The sequence below is a fragment of the Bubalus bubalis genome, chromosome 9 (genome assembly GCF_019923935.1).
Source record: "Bubalus bubalis isolate 160015118507 breed Murrah chromosome 9, NDDB_SH_1, whole genome shotgun sequence".
Taxonomy (NCBI): Eukaryota; Metazoa; Chordata; class Mammalia; order Artiodactyla; family Bovidae; genus Bubalus; species Bubalus bubalis.
In genome coordinates, this window is record NC_059165.1 from 102066787 (window position 1) to 102094253 (window position 27467).

General features: G+C 39.4%; 1 pseudogene; it reads left to right on the plus strand.

Annotated features, from left to right (window-relative positions):
* Positions 1 to 5021: 5021 nt before the first annotated feature.
* LOC102393465 lies at positions 5022 to 6038 on the plus strand (annotated as a pseudogene).
* Positions 6039 to 27467: the final 21429 nt, after the last annotated feature.

Consider the following 27467-nt stretch of genomic DNA (forward strand, 5'->3'; position numbering starts at 1 on the left):
CCTGGGTCTCCTACATTTCAGGCAGATTCTTTACCATCTGAACCCCTAGAGAAGCCCATAAATGGGTAAGCTAGATCTTAATTTGCAATGAATTCACTCATTGTAAGGCTGAATATATTTGCAGATCAGTTAGCCCGTTACTTTCTGTATTTAAAATTGCCTGTTCAGGGAAATCTGTTCAATGTTATATGGCAGCCTGGATGGTAAGGAAGTTTGGGGGAGAATGGACACAGGTATATATATATATGGCTGAGTCCCTTCACTGTCCACTTGAAACTATCACAAATTTGTTAATCAGCTATACTCCAATACAAAATAAAAAGGTTTTAAAAAATAAAATAAAATTGCCTGTTCAATCCATGGATTAGGAAGTAGACATCTTTGGCAGGGAGTTGGAGATGAGAAGGGAGCATTTTCACCCAAACATATAACCCTATTTAAAAGTGCTTTTATGAGACTTCTGGCAGTCTTCTGGTTAAGACTTTGCCTTCCAATGCCCAGGTGTGAGTTTGATCCCTGGTCAGGGAGCTAGGATCCCACATGCCTTGTGGCCAAAAAACAAAACATAAAACAGAAGCAACACTGTAACAAATTTAATAAATGACTTTCAAAATGGTCCACATCCAAAAACAGGTGTTTTTGTGGGTTTTTTTACTTTTTTAAATTAATTTAATTTGCGGATAACTGCTTTACAATATTGTGATAGGCTTTGCCATACATCAGCATGAATCGGCCACAGGTGTTTATGTGTACCCCGTCCTGAGCACCCCCCACCTCCCACCCCACTCTATCCCTCTGGGTTGCCCCAGAGCACTGGCTTTGGGTGCCCTGTGTTCTTTTTCAATACTGAGCTTTATTCAGGGCAAGATAAAAGGCTCTAAAGACATTAGGTTATATGTGGTTAAGATGTTGTTAGGGCTTCCCTGGTGGCTCACATGGTATAGAATTTGCCTGCAGTGCATAAGACCCAGGTTCAATCCCTAGATCAGGAAGATCCCCAGGGGAAGGAAATGGCAACCCACTCAGTACAGTTGCCTGGAGAATTCCACAGACAGAGGAGCCTGGCAGGCTACAGTCCATGGGGTTGCAAAGAGTTGGACACGACAGAGCGACTAACTTTCACTTTCACTTTCAAGATGTTGAGATGTTGTTAGGGGCTTCCCAGGTGGCACTAGTGGTAAAGAACCCGCCTGCAATGAGATGTGGGTTTAATCCCTGGGTGGGGAAGATCCCCTGGAGAAGGAAATGGCAACCCACTCCAGTACTCTTCCCTGGGAAATCTGATGGACAGAGGACCCCGGTGGGCTACCGTCCATGGGGTTGCAAAGAGTCAGACACAACTGAGTACCAAGGTGTTGTTAAGGTATAAAGTGTGTCCCCAGTGAAACTGAATTCCTGAGTGAAAAAATAAAATATTGGTGACTAAAAAAATAAGCAAATAAATAAAATCCCCTGCTCTTCATTAAATTCACTTCATTTCTATTTGAATATTAGGCCTCTGCAATGGCACCCCACTCCTGTACTCTTGCCTGGAGAATCCCATGGACAGAGGAGCCTGTTAGGCTGCAGTCCATGGGGTCGCTAGAGTCGGACACGACTGAGCAACTTCACTTTCACTTTTCACTTTCATGCAATGGAGAAGGAAATGGCAACCCACTCCGGTGTTCTTGCCTGGAGAATCCCAGGGACGGGGGAGCCTGCTGGGCTGCCGTCTATGGGGTCGCACAGAGTCAGACACGACTGAAGGACTTAGCAGTAGCAGTAGCAGTATAATGATGAACAATAGTTAGTTGGGCTTTGACTTGGCCCAACTTGAGAATTTTTGTCTTTAGTGGGGAAATTGAACTGATTTTAATATACTGAGATCCCTGGCATATTTGTTTTGCCCTTTTTTTAATTTTTATTCTGCTTTTGGAAGAAGTTTTCTATACTATCTTGTTGTCTTTTTTTTTTTTTACTTTAATCTTATTGTCTTTATGTTTTACCAAAGCTTTCTTTATTCTTCCAAATGTCAAAATCATAAGGGAAATATGAATATGTTAAGAAGTTTAACATGACTTTACTTCATCTGCTCTACCAAAGATGTAAATACTGGGGGTAAATTTCAGATAAAAATTATTTTTAAAACTTTGTCTTCTTTTTTTTTCAATAACAGCTTTGCTGGAACATAGTTTACATAATGGGGGCTTCCCTGGTGACTCAGATAGTAAAGAATCTGCCTGCAATGCAGGAGACCCGAGTTCGATCCCTGAGTCAGGGATCCCCTGGAGATCCCCTGGAGAAGAGAATGGCTACCCAGTCCAGTAGTCTTGCCTGGAGAATTCCAAGGAGAGAGGAACCTGGTGGTCTATAGTCCATGGGGTCTCAAAGAGTCGGATATGATATTACATAACTCACTATTGTAAAGTGTATGTTTAAGGGGCTTTTAACATTTACAAAGTTGCGTATTGATCACTGTTGTCTAACTCTAGAACATTTTTATCACTTCCCAAAGGAACCCCACATCATTAGATTCACACCCTCTGTCTCTTTTTTTCTGGCCCCTAGCAACCACTAATCTACCTTCTCTATAGATTAGCTTATTCTGGACATTTCATATAAATGTGATCACATGAAAAGTAAAGGAAAATTGTCTGTTCAGGTGCTTTGTTCTGTATAGTGAATTTCAGCATGTTTGGGAAGGCTTTTTTGTTTTGTTTTTAACTTTCGTTGAAGTATAGTTGTTTCACAATGTTGTGTTAGTTTCTGCTGTACAGCAAAGTAAATCAGTTATATGCATACATATATCCCTTCTCTTTTGGATTTCCTTCCCATTTAGGTCACCACAGAGCAGCTTATGAAAAGATGCTTACCATCACTAATTACTGCTGCTGCTACTGCTGCTAAGTCGCTTCAGTCATGTCTGACTCTGTGCGACTCCATAGACAGCAGCCCATTAGGCTCCTCTGTCCCTGGGATTCTCCAGGCAAGAATACTGGAGTGGGTTGCCATTTCCTTCTCCAATGCATAAAAGTGAAAAATGAAAGGGAAGTCGCTCAGTAGTGTCTGACTCTTAGTGACCCCATGGACTGCAGCCTACCGGGCTCCTCTGTCCATGGGATTTTCCAAGCAAGAGTACTGGAGTGGGTTGCCATTGCCTTCTCCATCACTAATTACTAGAGAAATGCAAATCAAAACTACAATGAGGAATTGGCCTTCATTGAAAATCTACAAACCATAAATGCTGGAGAGGGTGGGGAGGAATGGGAACCCTCTTGCATTGTTGATGGGAATGTAAATTGATGCAGCCACCATGGAAAACAATATGGAGTTTTCTTTAAAAAAAAAAAAACTAAACATAGAACTGCCGTGTGACCCAGCATGTTTTTTATTCCTGTTTTTTTTTTTTTACTGTATTCTTTCAAACTAAGAATTGCAATTTTATCATCAGTTTGCTGTTTCCCATTTAGATATTTTATGTGCCTGCCTGCTAAGTTGCTTCAGTAGTGTCTGACTCTGTGCAACTCCATGGACTGACATGCCAGGCTCCTCTGTCTGTGGGATTCTCCAGGAAAGGATACTGGAGTGGGTTGCCATGCCCTTCTCCAGGGGAGCTTCCCCACCCCCCGGGTCAAACCCAAGTCTCTTAGGTCTCCTGCATCTGCTGGCAGGGGCTTTACCACTAGCACCACCTGGGAAGCCCATTTAGATACTTATGTGCATATACAATTGTTTGTGCAGAAGGTCTGAAAGTTTGTACACTTCTGTGGTAAAATCTGTGTCAATTTTATGTTCTATCCATTATTGGTTTTTTTTTAATGGAAGCAATTAAGTGTTCACCTAAATATTCTTCACTTGCGAATCCTTAGCTTAATCAAAAATGAAAATGAATGTTCCTCTTCATACTCGATGCTAATAAGCCACACTTTATGCATGCTTTCAACTACTTTCCTCATCTTTATTCCTTATTCTTATTTCGATCTTTTAAATTTAGAACTATCTCTAAAAGTTGCATCATGTTGGGGTTCCTCTTTACCTTTGTCAATTTTCTTCCATATGCAGAATTGAATACATATATTTCTATCTAAAAGGAAATTATACACAGATAATGCTCCCACCTCATATTTTAAAAACTGTTAAATTAGTTTTTTACCATATCTTTGCAATCCAAAATTGAAGTCATTAGTAAGTTATAAGTACTGTATTATATTTTCTCTTAGAATTTTAGTTTTGATTTTTCCTTCAACTGTCTTTTGTATAGGTGTTTTTAATATTTAATTTCATAAAGTGCCGAAGATACAGCAACAAAGGACCCCTCGAGACTTGAAGTTTCAGCAGCAGCAGGGAGACCACCTTGTTCCTCAATATTTTCTGACACCATCTGTCCTCACTCTTCCTCCTGCTCATTTCTCTCACCCCCTGGCTTCTTTTTTAGACTGGGACATCTTAAACAAGCACCCTCCTCAGGCCTTCACTTTGATTTCCCCTTGCCAGGCACACACTTGCCAGGTATGCCCATCCACTGTCTCTTTCTTCCTTGATGTCTCTGTTCAAATATCGCCTTTTTTTCAGGTCTTGCTTAAACATGCATTAAAAAGTAGCACTCCCTTTTCACTCTCTCCCTTATACATGCTTTTGTTTTCTTTGTAACACTTCTCACCATCTGGCAAGCTATATGATTTTCATTTGCTTACATATGGTCTCCATAACCGGCTTTTGAGAGCTTCTGTTTTTTGACACCCTACACTCCTTCCATAGACATTACCTGGAACATTGTCCCAAATCAATTTATATTTTTAAATGCATGAAAGAATTTCTCATTAAAACTGCGAATGTGTGACAGCTCTGAAAAAAATGAGAAAAGCACAAGTTTGCTTCTTAGAGATGACACAGGAGTTTCTCTAAAGTGAACCAAATCCATGAACAAATATTGAATTTAATTTCCTAACGGGAAACTTCAAATGGAAGCACTTGCACTGTGACTAATGTGCATGTGTGTGAAAATTAGTTGTGCTATTTTCCCCTTTTCTGTTAGTTACCTCCACCACATGGCACAAGGGAATCAAACAAAAGTTTCAGAATTTCTTCTCCTGGGATTTTCAGAGGATCCAGAACTGCAGCTCCTCATATTTGGGCTTTTCCTCTCTATGTACCTGATCACAGTCTTTGGAAACCTGCTCATCATCCTGGCCACCATCTCTGACTCCCACCTCCACACCCCCATGTACTTCTTCCTCTCCAAATTATCCTTCATAGATATCGGTTTCACCTCCACCACCATCCCAAAGATGCTATGGAACATCCACACTCAGAGCCAAGTTATAACCTATGAAGCCTGCATCTTCCAGATGCATTTTTTCACACTCTTTATAGGACTGGACATCTTCCTCCTGGCCGTGATGGCCTATGACCGCCTCGTGGCCATCTGCCACCCCCTGCTCTACACAGCCATCATGAACCCCCGGCTCTGTGCACTGCTGGTGCTGGTGTCCTGGATCATCAGTCTCCTGCATGCCTTGTTAGAAAGCTTAATGGTGCTGCAGCTGTCTTTCTGTACAGTCTTAGAAATCCCTCACTTTTTCTGTGAACTCCATCAAATGATCCAACTTTCCAATTCTGACACCTTTCTCAATAACATGGTGATGTATTTTGTAGCTGTGTTCCTGGCTGGTGGTTCCCTCTTTGGTATCATTTATTCATATTCTAAGATAGTGTTCTGCATACATGAAATCTCATCCTCTCAGGGGAAGTATAAAGCATTTTCCACCTGTGCATCTCACCTCTCAGTTGTCTCCTTATTTTATTGTACAGGTTTAGGAGTGTACCTTAGCTCTGCTGCTACCCACAGCTCACACTCAAGCGTAACAGCCTCAGTGATGTACACTGTGGTCACACCTATGCTGAACCCCTTCATCTACAGTCTGAGAAATAAAGATTTAAAGAAGGGTCTGAAAATGCTCTTTGGAAAGGAAAATATAAAAGTGTCTAGTGTCCTAGGGCTTGAGAAGTGCCTGTGATAGCAGAGCTCAAAATCTGAGCCAAATATTGCCAGTCTTTGATCAGATTATGAAAGTAGAACATGCCTCTTCTGCTTTTCTTGGAGTTTATATTTCAACTTCTCTATACAATTTATTTAACTCATTTTTAATATTTATGGTATTTCTGATATCCAAGAGTTTTTCCCTTTTTTAATTTTTGTACTCAATTGTATTCCCAACCTTGGAGGTGAAATATTTGAAAATTCCCATTTATTGCAAGGGATTTCTTAAGAATAATTTCTTCCCAAATGAAATATATCATACTGAGTATTTTTGCTTGTGGTTTGTCTAAAAGAGTGAACATGAGCTGTAAAAATCCTATGAACCAGAGAACTTCTCTATAAACAGCTATTTATAAGTTTGTAACAGAGGAAAACCTGAGACCACTCTTTTTCACTTTTGTTAATGTCATTCTTTGCACATCACTGCCTTAATTGATCTTCTTGATTATTCAAACCTTAACACATTGATTGTTATCACTGATCAAGGTTACTTTTCTATTCATTAGGATCTTATTCTACTACATACCTTGTATCCGCTTGAGGCAGGAAGTAGATGTCCATCCCCCACCCAGGGTAAAGCAATTGGAGATTAATCCCCTGTACACCGAAACTCTAAGATGAGAATAACAGGAAACAAGAGAGGAGGCTGGACCTTGCTCAGACCACATATTTCTGATTCCTGAAGTGAGGAGATGTTCCCAATCACACACACGTGTAGAAAGGCTCCTCAGAGGTCAAAGGGGAGTGATGTCAAGGGATGCTTTACCCACAGGCCTCTTTGGTAGAATCCATCTTGGCTAAGAAATGGATGTGCACACATGGGAGGATTCTGGGATATACCATATATGGACTGTGAACCAGGTAAATCAAAATGATTGGCCAAAGAATACCAGGAACAAATGTTCCATAAAAGAAATTCAAATTGCCACAAGAGTGCAACTCAGAGACTCTCTGAGTCTACCCATGTGTCTATCCACAGGTACTGTACTCTTTTTTTTCTCTTAATAAATAAAAATATTCTTAAAAAATACTTTTCCTCTTTAAAAAGTGTTTTTTCCACTTACTTTTCTTTTGAAAATTTTTTTTTTCTGCAAAACTGAAGGGCCAGGGCCCTTGTCTCTGACTACTGGTCTAGTGGCTAGGATTCATTGCTCTCACCACCGTGACCTGGGCTTGATCCCTGCCTAGGATTCCAAGACCCACTTCAAGCCATCGCAGGCTGAGTAGAATCACACTGCATCTATCATACTCATTGATAAAAGTGATAATAAAATACGTGCCTCAAAGTAGAATCTATACAGAAAGACAAGTATGAAAAATAGATTGATATAATATGGCCTTAGAATAGATTTGACTTTAAATATAATGAAGCAAAATACTAAGTCATTCATCTTGTTGTTGTTGTTCAGGCGCTCAGTCGTGTCCAAATCCTTGCAACCCCATGGACTGCAGCACACCAGGCTTCCCTGTCCTTCACCATCTCCTGTAGCTTGCCCATGTCCAAACTCATGTCCATTGAGTTGATGATGTCATCCCACCATCTTATCCTGTCATCCCCTTCTCCTCCTGCCTTCAATCTTTCCCAGCATCAGGTCTTTTCCAGTGAGTCAGTTCTTTGGATCAGGTGGCCAAAGTATTGGAGCTTCAGCCTCAGCATCAGTCCCTCCAATAAATATTCAGGAGTGATCTCCTTTAAGATTGACTGGTTTGATCTCCTTGCAGTCCAAGGGACTGTAAAGAGTCTTCCCCAGCATCACAGTTCAAAAGCATCAGTTCTTTAGTGCTCAGCCCTTCCTTATGGTCCATTTATTACATTTATTACTATGCAAATATTTTTTCAGAGAGTTCATTAATTGAAATATGCACTATCAGTATCATTTGTAAGGTCTACTCATTGAGCTGAAGGACTGGAATCATATTTTGGTTTTCTATTAAATCATTTTATTGTTTTTGTTTGAAAATTGAAATTGCTTCCACAAAATATGATTCCTTCTATTTCTCTAAATGAAATGTTGCCCACTCTTTAAAATTGTCACAACTGTTAAAAGGATCACGAATGATCAATATCAACATCATTCACTGTGTATCATCTTCATAATCAAAGGATGACTCACTAGAAAGCTTGGATTCCTGTTCAGGTATGTGATTCGTGAGCAAAGATGTTGTGCAAACATCCATGTCCTTCCAGCTCCTCCATGTGACCTCAAAGGGACACCAGCAGAGTCACTTTTTTGTAAACTTGTATGAAGTAAACTTGAACAACAGAGAATCATGAATGTTATCTTCAAATTCCAGGAAAAATAATGTCTGGAACAAACAGAATCAGATTACTACAAATGCCCTCAGTTCTGTCTGATTTGATTATTGTTTCATGTATGCTCATCTCAGGCACTAAGTCATGTCTGACTCTTTGTGACATCACGGACTGTAGCCTGCCAGGCTCCTCTGTACATGGGATTTCTCAGTCCAGAATACTGGGGTGGATAGCCATTTCCTTCTCCAGGGGATTTTCCTGACCCAAGAATCAAACCCAGGTCTCCTACATTGGCAAACCGAGTCTTTATCACTGCGCCATCAGAGAAGCCCATCTATAGGATTTCCCAAGCAATTATTGTTTCAGTTATTGTAAAACTGAATGGGATCTTATGGGGTTTCCCAGGGGCAGACACACACACCCTGTGTCCATACCTCTTGTTCATAGAAAAACTTTAGTTTCTTAGATCTTCCCCAAGTTCCAAGCAGCAAATTTAATCAGAGAAGTGAGAACATTTAGAAACAGAGAACAGTCAAATGGAAAAAAATGATAATTTAACCATAAGACAAAGTCAAGGACATTTAGTTCCTCCTCAAGGGCTATAGCTCATATACTAAATGGTATCCTTGCATTGTTTTGCAGATACTAAAATTCCCACTCGGTGGGAAAATATTAACTACATGCTGACCACAAGCACATAGACCTCAGATGTGTTGGAACCAAAAGACTGATGACTGAGATTCCCAAAAAGATCACCCTGTTACCTCACCAACAACCAATCACGATAACTTTGCACAAGCTGATCACACATCCTGTGAGTTTCTCCTCACACTGTCTTTAAAAATGCTTCATACAGAGTGAATTAAGTCAGAAAGAGAAAAACAAGTATTACATTAATGCATGTTTGTGGAATCTAGGGAAATGGTACAGATGAACCCCTTTGCTGGGCAGGAATAGAGATGCAGACATAGAGAATAGACATGTGAATGCAGGGCAGGGGAGGGAGTGTGGGGTGAATTCGGATTACCTATACACACTACCATGTGTGACATAGAGAGCTAACAGGAAGCTGCTGTATAACATGGGGCTCAGCTTGGTGCTCCATGATGACCTAGGGGATGGAATGGGAGGGAGGTCCAAGAGGAAGGGAATATATGTGTACATACAGCTGATTTACTTTGTCGTACAGCAGAAGCTAGCACAACATAGGGGAAGCAACCATATCTAATTAAAAATAATAAGAAGAACAATAAAGCTTACACCTAGATAACTTGAAAATGGATAAGTAAATAAATAACTAATAAAAAATAAAAACACCTCCCTGGAACATTTATAGATGATGAAATGTTATGTAACCAGGTTGATCTTGTATATTATGTTAACTTGCTGTATTGAAATTTGTATCTATTTATTTTTTAATATATATATATATATATATATATATATATCATTTGAAAACATACATGCATCCCAGTGCTCATTGCAGCACTATTTACAATAACCAGGACATGGCAGCAACCTAAATGTCCATCAAAGGAAGAATGGATAAAGATGTGGTACATGTATATAATGGAATATTACTCAGCCATAAAATGCCATTTGCAGTGACATGGATGCACTAGAGATTGTCATATCATGTGTATGTGGAATGCTAAAAAAAAAAAAAAAGGTACAAATGAATCTATTTGCAAAACACAAATAGAGTCACAGAACAAACCTATGATTACCAAGGGGGAAATGGATGGGAGGGATAAACTGGGAGATTGGGACTGACATACATACTATCCATAAAATAGATAATTAATATGGACCTACTGTATAGCACAGAGGAACTCTACTCAGTGCTTTGTGGTGACCTACATGGGAAGGAAATCCGAAAAAGAGGGGATATATGTTTGCTGTACAGTAGACACTAACATGACATTATAAAGCAGCTATACTCCAATAAAAAAATTTTTAAATAAATATAAACAAAGTTTTTAAATCCAGGGGATAAAATGTGAATTGTCTTAACTTAATTCACTACTTTAATATCCACACATGAAACTTTCTTTTTTCCAGTTAGAAAAGATGTCTCTTGTCTCTGTCAAATGTGACTATGCTCCAGACCTGACCCTGGAATGCACACTAGAAATCTTTAATCATGATAAATGTATTAAAGTATAACTACATGCCATATTCTGTACTCATTTAATGTGTACAAATTGAAGAAATTTAAGTGTCATTTGCTAATTAAGACTATATACTACCTGCTTCTGTATACACAGTTGAAGAAGGTATATAATAAGTTTTATATCATTAAGTTTTCATGGCTGTGTTATGTACTTACTAAAAATTTCATCCCCCTGGCCTTTTTCTCCGTAATTAAGGAGGTAATATGGAATAACAAACATAACTTCTGAGAGATGTTGAGAGAAAAAATGAAATCTGTAAAAGTACTTGTGCAGTCCAAAGAACACGGTCAAGGGCAAGGAATATGTATGTCTGTGCATTACTTGTTTACATTTTTCTCTCAAATAAACACACTCATACACATATATGTGAATACAAACAGTTTCATGTATAATTCTAGCTATTGTGTTGTTGAAACCTCTACAGAAATTTGGAAGGTAAGTAAATGAAAATATTGACTGTTTGAATTGCAATGAAATTCATGGATTGTAGAACTTAATACAAAAAGACATAAAAATCATGAATGTGTCATGTTACTTTGAATAGAAATTAATATTTCTATCTTAATGCCTCAAAGTCAGAACCACACCTATATTCTATATTTATGGAATAGGGAATTCATTGCATAGATAATGGGGAAAACATCTCCAAATTGACTAATTTTCTTCTTCTACTATTGTGAGGTTTCAACAATAAACAAAGCTAGTGGAAGTGATAGAATTCCAGTAGAGCTATTTCAAATCCTAAAAGATGATGCACTGAAAGTGCTGCACTCAATATGCCAGAAAATTTGGAAAACTCAGCAGTAGCCACGGGACTGGAAAAGGTCAGTTTTCATTTCAGTCCCAAAGAGAGGCAATGCCAAAGAATGCTCAAACTACTGCACAATCGCACTCATCTCACACACTAGTAGAGTAATGCTCAAAATTCTCCAAGCCAGGCTTCAACAATATGTGAACTGTGAATTGCCAGATGTTCAAGCTGAATTTAGAAAAGGCAAAGTAACCAGAGATAAAATTGCCAAAATCTGCTGGATCGTCGAAAAAGCAAGAGAGTTCCGGAAAAATATCTACTTCTGCTTTATTGACTATGCCAAAGCCTTTGACTGCATGGATCACCACAGACTGTGGAAAATTCTTAAAGAGATGGGAATACTGGACCACCTGACCTGACTCTTGAGAAACCTATATGCAGGTCAGGAAGCAACAGTTAGAACAGGACATGGAACAACAGACTGGTTCCAAATAGGAAAAGGAGTATGTCAAGGCTGTATATTGTCACCCTGCTTATTTAACTTATATGCAGAGTACATCATGAGAGATGCTGGGTTGGAAGAAGCACAAGCTGGAATCAAGATTACTGGGAAAAATATCAATAACCTCAGATATGCAGATGACACCACTCTTACAGCAGAAAGTGAAGAAGAACTAAAGTGCCTCTTGATGAAAGTGAAAGAGGAGAGTGGAAAAGTTGGCTTAAAGCTCAACATTCAGAAAACGAAGATCATGGCATCTGGTCCCATCACTTCATGGGAAATGGATAGAGAAACAGTGGAAATAGTGGCAGACTTTATTTTTCTGGGCTCCAAAATCACTTCATATGGTGATTGCAGCTATGAAATATAAAGACGCTTACTCCTTGGAAGAAAAGTTATGACCAACCTAGATAGCATATTAAAAAACAGAGATGTTACTTTGCCAACAAAGGTCCGTCTAGTCAAGGCTATGGTTTTTCCAGTGATCATGTATGGATGTGAGAGTTGGACTATAAAGAAAGCTGAGAGCCGAAGATTTGATGCTTTTGAACTGTGGTGTTGGAGAAGACTCTTGAGAGTTCCTTGGACTGCAAGGAGATCCAACCAGTCCATTAAAAAGGAGATCAGTCCTGAATATTCATTGGAAGGACTGATGTTGAAGCTGAAACGCCAATATTTTGGCCACCTGCTGTGACGAGCTGACTCATTTGAAAAGACCCTGATGCTGGGAAATATTGAAGGTGGAAGGAGAAGGGGACGACAGAGGATGAGATGTTTGGATGGCATCACTGACTCAATGGACATGAGTTTGAGTAAACTCCGGGAGTTGGTGATGGACAGGGAGGCCTGGCGTGCTTCAGTCCATGGGGTTGCAAAGAGTCAGACGCAACTGAGCGACTGAACTGAACTGAATCCATGGGAAACTAAATGACTATATTGAGAAAGTTAAAATCAGTTCCTGTGAACCATATTTTTTTGGATAAAATGTGGGCATTACATTCCTATGCTGCTTTAACAAATTACTATACTAGTGGCTTGTGGCTTTCCAGGTGCCACAGGGGAAAAGAGTCTTCTTGCCAACGAGGAGATGCATATTCGGTCTCTAAGCTGGGAAGATCCCCAACTTGTTTACATTTGGAGTACACATTTCCTACGTGGAGTAGGAAATGGCAACCCACCCCAATATTCTTGCCTGGAAAATCCCATGGACAGAGGAGCCCAGCAGTCCATGGGGTCACAAAGTGTGGGACACGACTGAGCACTGAGCATACATATTAGTGGCTTAAAAAAACTAATGTAGAGATCAGAAGTCAAAAGTCATCTCTTTGGGCTAAATATAAGATGGCTGTAAAAGTGATCCATCAGGACACTCCAAGGAAGAAATGCATTGCCTTCCTAGATCACTTCCTGGGGGTTACCTGCATTGCTTGTCTCATGGTCATTCCTCATCTTCAAAGGCAGTAGCATCTCTCTGACTCCAATACTTCTCCTCTCTCCACCACATTCAGGGGACCACTGCCATTATTTATACCAACCTGGATAATCCCAGGTAATCTTCTCATCTTAAGGACAATGTTTAGCAAATTTATTTTATCTGCTAGCTTTATCCCCCTTTATGTCAGCTAACATATTCAAAAATTCTTAGGATTAGGATGTAGACATCTTTTTGAGATCCTTATCTTGTCTATTCAAAGTCTTTTTCTGATATATATTATTTGATGTCATTCAAGAGCCCTTATAGAACTGAATACAGAATTTATTAGGGCTTCTGCAGTGAGTAAAATATTTTTCTTACAAAAAAATGCACAAAAAAATGAATTTTGGTATAGATCTAAACTTACCAATAACTAACTCTAACACAGGACCATTCAGTTCAGTTCAGTTGCTCAGTCGTGTCCGACTCTTTTCGACCTCATGAATCGCAGCACGCCAGGCCTCCCTGTCCATCACCAACTCCCGGAGTTAACTCAAACTCACGTCCATTGAGTCAGTGATGCCATCCAGCCATCTCATCCTCTGTCGTCCCCTTCTCCTCCTGCCCCCAATCCCTCCCAGCATTAGAGTCTTTTCCAATGAGTCAACTCTTCACATGAGGTGGCCAAAGTACTGGAGTTGCAGCTTTAGCATCATTCCTTCCAAAGAAATCCCAGGGCTGATCTCCTTCAGAATGGACTGGCTGGATCACCTTGCAGTCCAAGGGACTCTCAAGAGTCTTCTCCAACACCACAGTTCAAAAGCATCAATTCTTCGGCGCTCAGCCTTCTTCACAGTCCAACTCTCACATCCATAGACGACCACTGGAAAAACCATAGCCTTGACTAGATGAACCTTTGTTGGCAAAGTAATGTCTCTGCTTTTTAATATGCTATCTAAGTTGGTCATAACTTTCCTTCCAAGGAGTAAGCGTCTTTTAATTTCATGGCTGCAGTCACCATCTGCAGTGATTTTGGAGCCCCCAAAATAAAGTCTGACACTGTTTCCACTGTTTCCCCATCTATTTCCCATGAAGTGATGGGACCAGATGCCATGATCTTCGTTTTCTGAATATTGAGCTTTAAGCCAACTTTTTCACTCTCCACTTTCACTTTCATTAAGAGGCTTTTTAGTTTCTCTTCACTTTCTGCCATGGGGGTGGTGTCATCTGCATATCTGAGGTTATTGATATTTCTCCCGGCAATCTTGATTCCAGCTTATGTTTCTTCCAGTCCAGCGTTTCTCATGATGTACACAGGACCATAGCCTTGTTAAAAAGTGACCCGCAGGACTTCCCTGGCTGTCCAGTGGTTAAGACTTCACCTTCTAATACAAGTGGTGCAGGTTCTTTCCCTGGTCAGGGAGCTAAGATACCACATGCCTCAAGGCCAAAAAACCAAAGCATAAATCAGAAGCAATTTTTTAAAAACAAAGAAAGTGACCCACAGATCAGGACCTGCAGTGCCACACCTCTAGGAGTGCTAGAAATGTAGAGTCCTTGGGCCCACTGGAAGACATACTCACTCAGAATTTGCACTTGAATTAAAACCCCTAGTGATTTGTATGCACAGTGAAGTGGAAGAAATGTTGATGTAAAATGTGTTTTCTCTTGTTCTTGCTGTTAACATTTGGGGCAGGATAATTATCTGTGCTGAGTGCTGTCCTGTGTGTTATGGCTGTTTAGCAGCATCCTTTCTGATGTTGCCAAATATCCCCAGGAACAAAACCACCTCTGGTTGAGAACCACAACCCAGAGTTTGAGAACAGGAAGCAACCTAATAGGATTCAGTCAAGACTCCATTTCAAATGTGGCTTGTAATTTTCATCAGAACATTAAACACCTCTAAACCTCACTCCTGAAATGGAGGATGGAATTATCATAGTGCTATCTCACAGAATGTTCTCTAAACATTAAACCAGATCATCCCTATAATGTGTAAAGGTAGGTTATGGTGCTTGACAAAATCTAAATATGTCTCATAACTTACAAACATATTTAATTAGGTGCTAATTGATAGATCCAACTTCAGATATAATTTGAAATTCTTAAAGGTTTTAGCAAAAGCGTCAGGAAACCAAGGACTGCTGTTGCCCAATGAATTACATTAAAGGAACAAAGTTGCCCTCTCACAAAGAGGGAAATAATAATTTTCTAAGGGTACCACAGACAGTGTTCCCACCGCAGGTTAACATTTTGAGACCCAAGGAACCTATTGCCCCAGCCTCACACATTGCAGAAAGCTAAACTCATGGTTGGGATAAGGTGCTGGGAGTTTAGATCCCTGGCAGGCAAGAGAGTTAATGGAGGAGGATTAATAAAAACTGAATTCTTAGGGCTTCCCTGGAGGTCTAGTGGTAAAGAATCTACCTGCTAATGCAGAGGACATGGATTCCATTCCTGGTCCAGAAAGATCCCACATGCCTTGGAGCAACTAAACCCATGTGCCACAACTACTGAGCCTGCACCCCAGGCCAGGGAGCCACAACTACTGAAGCCCGTGTGCCTGGAGCCTGCGCTCCACAACAAGAGAAGCCACTGCAGTAAGAAGCCCGCTCACCACAACTAGAGAAAGCCAGTGTGCAGCAACGAAGACCCAGCACGATCAAAAATAAATCAATCAATTTTTTTTAAAAAAACTGAATTTCCCTGGCTTATAACCTGACATCCTAAGAACAAAGACTCAACAGGAAAAATCCTATCTTGTCCAGATCAAATTCCAAGGAGAAATCATGTATGCATAGGAAATTGTGATATAAGGGAAATGTACCCCAGGAGAAAACAGAGAGCTATAACTATTTTGTCTACTGTATCACTGAGCTTCTAACACCTGGGCATGAAGGAGATACAGGTTTTATTCAGGAGTCCTAAATCTGGCTAAAGGACAATGCTTAATCTCTTTTTGCTCTCTTGTCTTGGGACAGAGCTTCAGTCTCTATCACCAACATCCACTAAGAGATTTCAGACTTCCACACAGAGAACTTCCTCTCGGAGTTCCCATGCAGGTGAGTCCAAGAGCCCAAAAGACACTGCTGGGAAGGGTCAGAGAGAAGGAAAGAAAGCATGTCTGCATGAGGTCACCTGAGAATCAATTCAGCCTAACCCAAAACTCAGAAACTGTTTGCTTGCTTGATCAAATATCAATGTACTTGAATAATGCTTAAAGTGAAGGAAACACTGAAAGCAGTAAGGCGGTGTTCAGTGATGCCAATTAAATGATAGGAAATCAAGCACAATTAGAAGAGCAAAGAGAGGTTAAAGTGCTTCCAGTAAAAGTAGGACATATGCTGCATTTGCAAATACTTCCTTCCATTGTGAGGGTTGTCTTTTCATCTTGCTTATGGTTTCCTTTGCTGTGCAAGTTTTTAAGTTTAATTAGGTCCCATTTCTTTATTTTTGTTTTATTTTTATTACTCCAGGAGGTGGGTCAAAAAAGATGCTGGGTGATTTCTGTCAAATAGTGTACTGTCTGTTCTCCGCTAAGAGCTTTAGACTGTCCAGCCTCACATTTACATCTTTAATCCATTTTGAGCTTCTTTTTGTGTGTGGTGTTAGGGAATATTCTCATTTCATTCTTGTACATGTTGCTGTCCAGTTTTCCCAACACCAGTTATTGAAGGGACTGTCTTTTCCCCATTGTATATTCTTGCCTCCTTTGTCAGAGATTAGATGACCATAGGTACTTAGGTTTCTCTCCAAGCTTGCTATCCTGTTCCATTGACCCATATGTCTGTCTTTGTGCCAGTACCATATTGTCTTGATTACTGTAGCAGAGCTTTGCAGTATAGTCTGAAGTGAAGGACCCTGATTCCTCTAGCTCCATTTCTCTTTCTCAAGATTGCTCTGACTATTCGGAGTCTTTTGCATTTCCATACAATTTGTAAAAGTTTTTGTTCTAATTCTGTGAAAAATTCCATCAGTAATTTGATACGGATTATGCTGCATCTGTAGATTGCTTTAGGTCATCTAGTCATTTTCACAATATTGAATAATACTCCTTCAATTCAAGAACAAGGTTATTCTCTCCATCTGTTTCTATCACCTTTGACTTCTTTCATCACTGTCTTAGAGTTTTCTGAGTATAGATAGTTTGCCTCCTTGGATATGGTTTCTTCCTTGATATTTTATTTCTTTTGTTGCAGTGGTAAATGAAATTGTTTCATTAATTTCTGTTTCTGATCTTCTGTTGTTAGTGTAGAGGAATGTAAGATGTTTGTGTATTAGTTTTGTATCCTGCAACTTTACCAAAGTCATGCATTAGCCCTAGTAGTTTTCTGGTAGCATCTTTAAGATTTTCTATGTGCAGTATATGCAATCAGTAATATGTAATCAGTAATATGCAATCAGCGAGCTTTACTTCTCAATCTGGATTCCTTTTATTTTCTAACCAATTTTATTGAAACAAATTTCATCACATAAACTCAACCATGCAGAAAAGTCAGTGTTTCAATAAATATGATTTTAGCAGCTGAAATAGAAGCATTTGTTAGTGCAGTGTTTGCTTTTTGAAACCTCTAATTCCTCAGAATGATCCTGTTTTTTAGAATTCCATATTTAATATTGATTTATGGCAAGTAAGATTACATATTAAAAACATCTATAAAGATTCTACACTTTTGCATTGTGAGTTGCTGTGCAAACAAGAAAAATAAGTTAAATAATATGAAAGGTATGCAAGATACAGGCTTCCCAGGTGGTTCAGTGAAAAAGAATCTGCCTGCCAATGTAGGAGACATGTGTTTGAGCCCTGGGTCAGGGAAGATCCTCTGGAGAAGGAAATGGAAATCCAACCCAGTATTCTTGCTTGGAAAATCCCCATGGACAGAGGAACCTGGCAGGCTACAGTCCATGGGGTTGCAAAAGGATCAGATACTACTTAGTGACTAAACAGCAACTTGGCAAGATAGAAGGCGGGAAAGAATATCTAAAAATTTGGGTTTTAATTAGAAGTGTTTATGTCAGATAATAAGGCAGGGCATTTTTACCATAAAGATATTACTAACTGATTTAGCTGCCTGATTAGTATTTCCACACATCACTGCATATTTAATGACAAAACATCAAAGATACCCAGAAATGTGGAATACCTCATGTGTTCTAACTGTTGGTATTTTATCTGGTATAAATATAGCTCAGCTTGAATGAATATATTTGTTGGGATGTTAATACAACAAACTTAAAGGTTAAGAACAGGAAGATTAAATTTCTTGGCACACAAAATAATAGTGGCTAAAAGTTGGTGACTTGTGTCACTATTTATTTTATGTGCTGATCAGATGAGCAACTAGATAAGTGAACATTTTTCTAACATGTCTTAAAAATGTTATAGTTCGAAGATGTACTTTTTTTAAGCTATTATGTATAAGGTTTTGTTTTGTCTTTCATCTTTTTTTACTTTTATACAAAGGCAGCATTTTCTAAGGTATTTTGTTCTGTGTTGCAACCTTTTTTTGATTCTTTTAAACTGTGATATGGCTTCCCTGTCCGTTGGTAAAATAGCTCACTTGGTAAAAATCCACCTGCAATGCAGGAAACCCCAGTTCAATTGCTGGATCAGGAAGATCTGCTGAAGAAGGGATAGGCTACCCAGTATTCTTGGGCTTCCCTTGTACCTCAGCTGATAAAGAATCCGCCCACAATGCGGGAGACCTGGGTTCGATCCCTGGGTTGGGAAGATCCTCTGGAGAAGGGAAAGGCTACCCACTCCAGTATTCTGGCCAGAAGAGTTCCATGGCCTGTATAATCCATGGGGTCCCAAAGAGTTGGACACGACTGAGCGACTTTCACTTTCAAGCTGTGATAGGATGGTAACTGATGTCTTTCATTTTGTTAACTGATACAAAACAAGCTAGCATCTGATAAAAAGTATTTCATAAAATATTCCTTAATCTATTGAAAGGTGCTTTGATGAGTTTTTCTTTGGTTTGTAGAATTAGGACTGAACTGTTGACTTTACTGGCTACAGTTGCCATCACTGTTTTCTGTGATAAAACTACTGAAATTTGCTTTCCTAGGTAAAGAAATATTGCCTAAAGACATCTGCTGTTTGTTTCAGGGCTTGTCCTGGGGTGATATTGTCTACATCTATGAATATGAACATGCTATTTTGTGTGTTACCACTGGTTTCTTTGCTTCTTTTTTTTGCTTTGTAGTATCTTGTTCTTCATACCATTTCTGTCCTTTATTGAGCCCATCTTTGCATAAAATGTTCCCTTGGTATCTCTAATTTTCTTGAAGAGACCTCTAGTCTTTCCCATTCTGTTGTTTTCCTCTCTTTCTTTGCAATGATCGCTGAGGATGGCTCTCTTATCTCTCCTTGCTATTCTTTGGAACTCTGCATTCAGATGCTTATATCTTTCCTTTTCTCCTTTGCTTTTTGCTTCTCTTCTTTTCACAGCTATTTGTAAGGCCTCCTCAGACAGCCACTTTGCTTTTTTGCATTTCTTTTCCATGGGGATGGTCTTGATCCCTGTCTCCTGTACAATGTCACGAACCTCCATCCATAGTTCATCAGACAATCTGCCTATGAGATCTAGTCCCTTAAATCTGTTTCTCACTTCCACTGTATAATCATAAGGGATTTGATTCAGGTCATACCTGAATGGTCTAGTGGTTTTCCCTACTTTCTTCAATTTAAGTCTGAATTTGGCAATAAGGAGCTCATGATCTGAGGCACAGTCAGCTCCCGGTCTTGTTTTTGCTGACTATATAGAGCTTCTCCATCTTTGGCTCCAAAGAATATAATCAATCGGATTTTGGTGTTGACCATCTGGTGATGTCCATGTGTAGAGTCTTCTCTTATGTTGTTGGAAGAGGGCGTTTGCTATGACCAGTGCATTCTCTTGGCAAAACTCTATTAGCTTTTGCCCTGCTTCATTCAGTACTCCCAAGGCCAAATTTGCCTTACTCCATGTGTTTCTTGACTTCCTACTTTTGCATTCCAGTCCCCTATAATGAAAAGGACATCTTTTTTGGGTGTTAGTTCTAAAAGGTCTTGTAGGTCTTCATAGAACCATTCAGCTTCAGCTTCTTCAGTGTTACTGGTTGGAGCATAGACTTGGATTACTGTGATATTAAATGGTTCACCTTGGAAATGAACAGAGATCATTCTGTCGTTTTTGAGACTGCATCCAAGTACTGCATTTCAGACTCTTGTTGACCATGATGGCTACTTCATTTCTTCTAAGGGATTTCTGCCTGCAGTAATAGATATAATGGTCATCTGAGTTAAATTCACCCATTCCAGTCCATTTTAGTTCGCTGGTTCCTAGAATGTCGACATTCACTCTTGCCATCTCTTGTTTGACTACTTCCAATTTGCTTTGATTCGTGGACCCAACATTCCAAGTTCCTATGCAATATTTATCTTTACAGCATCAGACCTTGCTTCTATCACTAGTCACATCCACAAGAGGGTATTGTTTTTGCTTTGGCTCCATCCCTTCATTCTTTCTGGAGTTATTTCTACACTGATCTCCGGTAACATATTGGGCACCTACCAACCTGGGGAGTTCCTCTTTCAGTATCCTATCATTTTGCCTTTTCATACTGTTCATGAGGTTCTCAAGGCAAGGTCAGTTTTCATTCCAATCCCAAAGAAAGGTAATACCAAAGAATGCTCAAACTACCACACAATTGCACTCATCTCACACGCTAGTAAAGTAATGCTCAAAATTCTCCAGGCCAGGCTTCAGCAATACATGAACCGTGAACTTCCAGATGTTCAAACTAGTTTTAGAAAAGGCAGAGGAATCAGAGATCAAATTGCCAACATCCACTGGATCATGGAAAAAGCAAAAGAGTTCTAGAAAAACATTTCTGCCTTATTGACTATGCCAAAGCCTTTGACTATGTGAATCACAATAAACTGTGGAAAATTCTGAAAGAGATGGGAATACCAGACCACCTGACCTGCCTCTTGAGAAACCTATATGCAGGTCAGGAAGCAACAGTTGGAACTGGACATGGAACAACAGACTGGTTCCAAATAGGAAAAGGAGTACGTCAAGGCTGTATATTGTCACCCTGTTTATTTAACTTATGTGCAGAGTACATTATGAGAAACGCTGGGCTGGAAGAAGCACAAGCTGGAGTCAAGATTGCCAGGAGAAATATCAATAACCTCAGATATGCAGATGACACCACCCTTATGGCAGAAAGTGAAGAGGAACTAAAAAGCCTCTTGATGAAAGTGAAAGAGGAGAGTGAAGAAGTTGGCTTAAAGCTCAACATTCAGAAAACGAAGATCATGGCATCTGGTCCCATCACTTCATGGGAAATAGATGGGGAAACAGGGGAAAGAGTGTCAGACTTTATTTTGGGGGGCTCCAAAATCACTGTAGATGGTGACTGCAGCCATGAAATTAAAAGACGCTTACTCCTTGGAAGGAAAGTTATGACCAACCTAGATAGCATATTCAAAAGCAAAGACATTACTTTGCCAACAAAGGTTCATCTAGTCAAGGCTATGGTTTTTCCAGTGGTCATGTATGGATGTGAGAGTTGGACTGTGAAGAAGGCTGAGCGCCGAAGAATTGATGCTTTTGAACTGTGGTGTTGGAGAAGACTCTTGAGAGTCCCTTGGACTGCAAGGAGATCCAACCAGTCCATTCTGAAGGAGATCAGTCCTGGGTGTTCATTGAAAGGACTGGTGCTAAAGCTGAAACTCCAATACTTTGGCCACCTCATGCAAAGAGTTGACTCATTGGAAAAGACTCTGATGCTGGGAGGGATTGGGGGCAGGAGGAGAAGGGGACGAAAGAGGATGAGATGGCTGGATGGCATCACCAACTCTATGGACATGAGTTTGGGTAAACTCCGGGAGTTGGTGATGAACAGGGAGGCCTGGCATGCCGCCAATCATGGGATCACAAAGAATCGTACATGACTGAGCAACTGAACTGAACTGAACCGAATAAATATATTCAAGCATGGCTACATGCAATAAGCTGTACCCATTTAAAAGTCATTAAAAGCTTAAAAGTATACACTGCCTGGTCCTATTTCTATACATCTTGAGAAGAAATAAAACATTTACTGAATTGCTATCAGTTCAGTTCAGTTCAGTCATTCAGTTATGTCTGACTCTTTGTGACCCCATGGACTGAAGCACGCCAGGCCTCCCTGTCCATCACCAATTCCCAGAGCTTGCTCAAACTCATGTCCATCAAGTCGGTGATGCCATCCTCTGTCGTCCCCCATCTCCTCCTGCCTTCAATCTTTTCCAGCATCAGGGTCTTTTCCAATGAGTCAATTCTTCACATCAGGGGGCCAAAGTATTGGATTTCAGCCTCAGCATCAGTGTTTCCAATGAATTCAGGACTGATTTCCTTTAGGACTGACTGATTTGATCTGGTTTGATCTGTTGCAGTCCAATGGACTCTCAATAGTCTTCTCCAACACCACAGTTCAAAAACATCAATTCTTCAGCGCTCAGCTTTCTTTATGATCCAACTGTCACATCCATACATGACTACTAGAAAAAAAAATAGCTTTGTTAGCAAAGTAATGTCTTTGTTTTTTAACATGCTGTCTAGGGTGATCACAGCTTTTCCTCCAAGAAGCAAGTGTCTTTTTTTTTTTTTTAATTTTTTTTTATTTTATTTTTAAACTTTACATAATTGTATTAGTTTTGCCAAATATCAAAATGAATCCGCCACAGGTATACATGTGTTCCCCATCCTGAACCCTCCTCCCTCCTCCCTCCCCATTCCATCCCTCTGGGTCATCCCAGTGCACCAGCCCCAAGCATCCAGTATCGTGCATCGAACCTGGACTGGCAACTCGTTTCATACATGATATTTTACATGTTTCAATGCCACTCTCCCAAATCTTCCCACCTTCTCCCTCTCCCACAGATGTTGAGTTTTAAGCCAATTTTTTCACTCTCTTCTTTCCCTTTCATCAAGAGGTTCTTAAGTTCTTCTTCACTTTCTGCCATAAGGGTGGTGTCATCTGCATATCAGAGGTTATTGATATTTCTCCTGGCAATCTTGACTCCAGTTTGTGCTTCATCCAATCCAATGTTTCTCATGATGTACTCTACATATAAGTTAAATAAGCAGGGTGACAACATACAGCCTTGACGTACTCCTTTTCCTATTTTGAACCAGTCCATTGTTCCACATCTGGTTCTAATTGTTGCTTCTTGACCTGCATACAGATTTCTCAGGAGGCAAGTAAGGTGGTCTGGTAGTCCCATTTCTTGAAGAATTTTCCACAGTTTGTTGTGATATACACAGTCAAGGGCTTTGTCGTGGTCAATAAAGCAGAAGTAGATTTTTTTCTAGAATTCTCTTGCTTTTTCTATGATCCAACACTATATTTTGCACTGCTATATATTGTTATAAATGTAATCTCACTGGTCTCTGTTTCTTTACTTCTGTTGGTAACAAGGAATAATAATATATAATAATAAACATAATTTCTGCAGTATGCTTAAAAAAAGAAATCTGTAAAAATATTTATGTAGCTAAAAGGAAACATTCAAGTATAAGAGGTACATGTGTGAGATGATCTTTATTAGTATATATTTTTCCTCTCAAACACATTCACACACACATAAGTACATGCATGCAGCGTCATTTACAATCCCATTTATTTTATTGAAGGAATATTTTACCAAAAGTTGGAGAATAAAGAAATGAAAATAATGAATGTTTGAATCAACATGAAGTTCAAGGAATGTAGAAATTTAGACAAAACGATTTAAAGTAGATTGTGTGACCTTGCTTTTGATATAAGTAACTTGTCATAAGGCCTCAAAATCAGAAACACATTTATATTTATGGAAAACAGAATTCAATCCACCAACTAATAAGGCAGGTATTTTTGACTCTAATTTTCTTCTCCTGTTAAAGTGGGGTTTCCACACAAATTCCTTTACTCAAGGGAAAATTAAATATCTAAATTGAAAAGCTTAAAAATGACTATATTTTATTGGATAAATGTGTGTATTGCATTTGTATTTCTGCTGTAACAAATTACTACACTGTGCTTTTAAAAATTGAAGTTCTAAGGATCAAAAGCCCATATTCATTCCTCTTATTGGACTGAATTCAAGATGCTAAAACTGAGACCTATCTGGATGCTCTAGGGAAGAATAAATTTTCTTTCTTGAATCACATTCTAGGGGCCACCTGTACTCCTTGTCCCATAACTGGTTTGTAATTTTCACCAGAACATTGAATACCCCGGAGCCCCAATCTTGAAATCATGGGTGAAGTTAAAATAGTGCTACCTCACAGAAGGAACTTCTCTAAACATTAAACCAGGTCATCCCTATAAGATCCTAAGGTATGTTATGGTTGCCTGATGAAATCTATCTCACAGCTTACATGCATTGTTAATTAGAAGCTAATTGATAGCACTTAACTTCAGGTTTCCCTGGTGGCTCAGACAGTAAAGAATTTGCCTGCAATGTGGGAGACCCAGGTTTGATCCCTGGGTTGTGAAGATCCCCTGGAGAAGGGAATGGCAACACCCTCCAGTATTTTTGCCTGGAGAATTCCAGGAATAGAGGAGCCTGGTGAGATACAGTCTGAGTTTGTGAAGAGTTGAACACGACTGAGTGACTAATATGAAATTCCTGAAGATTTTAGCAAAAGTGTCAGGAAGCCAAGGGGTGTACTGTCCAGTGTTTTACATTCAAGGAACAAAGCTGTCCCTCTTATAGAGAGGGGAATAATAACTTTCTAAGGGTATCATGGGCTATATCCCTACCACAAGTCAATGCTTTGGAGATCCAAGGAACCAATTCAAGACAATTGCCTCAGTCTCACGTGTTGGAGAATCTTAGAAATAGTGTTGGTATAAGGTGCTGAGAGATTAGACCTCTGGAAGGCAACTGAGTTAATGGAGAAGGGGTAATAAAAACTGAATTCTCCTGGCTTATAGCCTGGTCCCCTGAGAACAGAGCATCAGAAGAAAAAAGATTATTTCTGTACAGACCAAGTGCCACAGGGATTCTTCTGCTTATAGGTCATTATAACAAGAGGGAATGTACCTGATGAGAAGACAGAGAGAGCTGTAAATACCTCCTCTGATTCATCCCTGAGCTTGTACAACCTGGGCATGACTGAGACATGGTTTTTGCTTTTAGAGTCCTAAGTCTGGCTAAAGGACCAGTGACTGACCCCTTCCTGCTGCCTTGTCTGGGGACAGAGTTTCAGTCTCCATCATCAACCATCAGGAAGAGAATCAGACTTCCACATGGAGACCTTCCTCTCAGAGTTCCATACAGGTGAGTCCAAGAGCCCAAAAGACCCTATAGGGAAAAGTCAGAGAGAATGAAATCCAAGAATGTTTACTGGAGGTCACCTGAGAACCAACTCAGCCTAGCCAAGAGCCATAAACCACAATAGTTGTTTGCTTGCTTGCTTAAAATATCTGTATTTTGATGACGCTGTAAAGAGATGAGAACATTGAATTCAGTCAGGCAATATTCAGTGATGCCAATTAAATTATAGGGAGGGAAACTCATGTAGAGGACAGATGAGAGAAATAGTTTCCAGTAAATATATAACATATGTGCAAGTATCTTATTAATTAACTGGAGTAGAGAAATAGGGTATTAGCTATGGTGGGACATAAAATGGATTAAAGACGTTTCTTCCTAATTTTTATCATGGGGCATATTTAGCCAAGTTTCCATATTCATGAGAAAAATCCACACCAAAGAATGCCTACAAGCTCAACTTTGCAACAATAGAACACATTCTTCACAGCCTAACACACATATATTTCACAGTGTCTTCTGTGACATAAGTTAAAAAAAAAAAGTAAGAGCTAAAAAAGGGTACACTAATGATCTTACTTTGCAAATTATTTCCATGACTCCAAATACATATGTGGGTTTGTCAGCCATTTACATTCTCTATTTCAAATCACCCACATGAGTCCTTTGCCTTAAGTTGGGTTATTTGTCTTTTTATTAAGTTGTCTCAGTTCTTTCTTAAAACAATTGTTTTGAGATAACTTTGACATAGAAATATTGTACATATTTGAGGTATATACAATATTTTTATATATTGATATGAATAAATTTTGTAAAGATCATCAAATCAAGCTAATTGTCATTTCCATCACCTCTACAAGTTTCTGATTGTGTGTTTGTGTGTGTATGTTGAGAAGATCTAAGATCATCAAATTTATCAAATTTGAATCTTTCAAATCTTATCAAATTTCAAGGATTAAGCCCTTTGCTTTCATATGGTAGGACCAGGGAACTTTTACGCCTGTCTTTGATTGAAATCTTTCAAAAAAAATAAATCTTTTTTCATTCAAAAAAATAGAGAATGTAAATGGCTATAAAAAGAACCTCTGCTTTTTCTTTTATTTCCAAGTTGCTAGCAATTTAATTTTAAATTATGACTCATTGATTTAGTTAAATTATTACTATTTCATCTGCTTATATAATTTACTTGTAGATTTTGATTCCATTTTGTTACATAAACTGTTTTGAAACTAATCTACTTAACCTAATTTCATTCTCACTGACATTTCCCCCATTAGTTCTTAGTTTATCTTAAAGCTTCTTTCTATATTATGCACACATACATACACATACTTTTATACAAATGCAACAATAGAATTCTAAACATATTGTAAATGCTGTTTATGTGTGATTTCATCATTTTTCCTAACTTCTTTCCCATTTTCCTTCTTACCCAAAACTCCACCTTACTCAAAACCCTGTTTCCAGTCACCAGGATGATGATGATTCACTATTTTTATGGCTATATAACATTTCATGGTGTTGTAACTTTAATGGTCATTCATATTCTTTTTTTTATTAAACTTGTTATTTTGTTGTTGGAGAAGACTCTTGAGAGTCCCTTGGATTGCAAGGAGATCCAACCAGTCCATCCTGAAGGAGATCAGTCCTGGGTGTTCATTGAAAGGACTGATGCTGAGGCTGAAACTCCAATACTTTGGCCACCTCATGCAAAGAGTTGACTCATTGGAAAAGACCCTGATGCTGGGAGGGATTGGGAGCAGGAGGAGAAGGGGACAACAGAGGATGAGATGGCTGGATGGCATCACCGACTCGATGGACATGAGTCTGAGTGAACTCCGGGAGTTGGTGATGGACAGGAAGGCCTGGAGTGCTGCGATTCATGGGGTCGCAAACAGTCGGACATGACTGAGCGACTGAACTGAACTGAACTGATAGCCAATTAGCAAGGGTGTGATAGTTTCAGGTGGTACTCATTCAAACATATATATGTATCCATTCTCCCCAAACTCCCTCTCATCCAGGCGTCCACATTGAGTAGAGTTCCATGTCTTACACAGT